Source organism: Echinops telfairi, unplaced genomic scaffold, assembly GCF_000313985.2.
Source record: "Echinops telfairi isolate 266 unplaced genomic scaffold, ASM31398v2 ScPeMD7_2;HRSCAF=8, whole genome shotgun sequence".
NCBI lineage: Eukaryota > Metazoa > Chordata > Mammalia > Afrosoricida > Tenrecidae > Echinops > Echinops telfairi.
This window is the reverse complement of record NW_022103898.1, coordinates 37,545,633-37,547,903: the sequence shown is the minus strand read 5'-3', so window position 1 is coordinate 37,547,903 and position 2,271 is coordinate 37,545,633.

Genomic DNA, 2,271 nt, shown 5'->3' with positions numbered 1-2,271 from the left:
GATGAGAAATACAACTTTCCTCTAGTTCCTAAATGTTTCCTCCCTACTCCCACTACCATGACTCGAATTCGATCTTGCAAGTCTGGCTAGACCAGAGGAGGTACACTGGTACAGATAGGAACTGAAAATACAGGGAATCCAGGACGGATGAGCCCTATAGGACCAGTGGTGTGAGTGGCAAAACAGGGAGGGTAGAGGGAGAGTGGGTAGGAAAGAGGGAACCGATTACATGGAACTGTGTGTGACCTCTTCCCTGGGGGACAGACAACCGAAAAGTGGGTGAAGGGAGACGTCGGAGAGGGCAAGATATGACAAAATACCCATTTATAAACTATCAAGGGCTGATGAGGGAGGGGGGAGCGGGGAGGGAGGGGAAAAATGAGGACCTAATGTCGGGGGTTTAAGTGGAGAGAAAATGTTTTGAGAAACGATGTACAAATGTGCTTTACACAATTGATGTGTGTATGGATTGGGATAACAGTTGTATGAGCCCCTAATAAAATGTTAAAAAAAAAAAGTAAACAAACAAAAATAATATGTTACTAAATCTATATTGTTTGCACCTTAGCACTGAAATCATCAAAGGTCTAGGAATTAATTTTAAAGAACAGAATTGAAGTATTGATTTATAAAAAAAATAAGACGAAGTAATGGAACTTAAGTGGAATTTAAGTGGAACTTCTACCTTGAAAATGGCTTGATAATATGGACTTCAAAGAACAAATATTAATAACATACCTGAAATAGCTGAAATTAGAAAATATTACATCATCCTATGGAAGGGACATTTTTTTCTTCAATAATTCTTCTCCAATATTTTATCATGTAAAACTGTGATCTTATTATTTCAGAAATATTATTTCATTTACACAATCTCTATCTTATATACTTGGTTTTCTCCAAAAAATACACTTAAAAATGTTACCCTCCTAATGGCTCTGGGAATCAGCTGTGACCTTAGTCATTTAAAGCATGCGGCATCAGAGAATCATGGAAACTGGACCAGAGTCACAAAGACAACAGGCAACCAAATGGGAATATAATCACAATTTTCTTTCCTTCCACTCTGTGAAAGCAAGAATGCGTAGGTTAACTTACACATCCAGAAATATATTCTTATAATAGTATATAAATATATTCAAATATAATAACTCTGTGAATACAAATCCATTAGATTTGTCCCTTGAAATCTTTATTTTTAAGAGACTGTTTTACAATGAATGAGGATAATTTCACTGTCAATATTCCAAAACTTTCATTTAATTCACATTATACTAATTTGCATAGTAATTTTATCCTGGTTCTTATTTTGCTTAAATTGACAAGAAAATTCTGATACTAGCAAAATTTACTTTAGAACTCATCTAAGAACCCAGCTTACCATATTGTTAGCCCTAGGCATCCACTAATGTACTAAGGCACTGCTTTAAATACACATTAGAAATGAAATCTAGGGTCTACATCACAGTGAAGGATGATAAGGGACTTTGTTCATGGATTAGTGGAAAATAAATAAAATGTTAGAAATCAAAGCGAGAGCAAATAAAATTTGCAGTACTTGGATAAATAAATCCTAAAAAAACATACTCGAGAACGTATATATGTGTTTGAAGATAATAATCAGTCTGTGTAAGATAAGAAATACATTCTAAATATTATCAGTAAGAATATATATACATATAAAATATATATATCATTAAGACTGTAAATTTCCTCATTTCATATACCAAGATACTTAACGTTTGACACAAGTCTTAAAATATTACCTAAAGGTTTTGGCTGCACATTCAGTGTTTCTAGAAATCTTTTAGAATACAAAATGATCAAACATGCATAACAACAATGTGATATTGATCATGGCATTATTATATATAACAAAAATGTAAAAACAATGTAAACTTCTGATAAAAGGATATTGGCTAAATCATGCTAACTACATATCATAGGGAATTATAAACTATTTGAAAAGTATATTTAACCAAACTTAATAATATGATGGTCTTCGTATGCTATACAAGAAAAGTAGAATACAAAATTTCCTCAATATGTGCAAATATGCATATGGAGAAAAGATGGAAATATAAAAAAATGTTAATAGTAGTAGGTCAGTCTGGGTAGATTAGAGAAACAAGTCCATGGACATACATATGTGTATAAGAAAGAGATTTATATATAAGAGCAATTGAATATTGAGAAAACATCCCAGCCCTGTCCAGATCAAGTCCATAAGTCCGATATTAGCCCATATGTCCGATACCAATCTATAAAGTC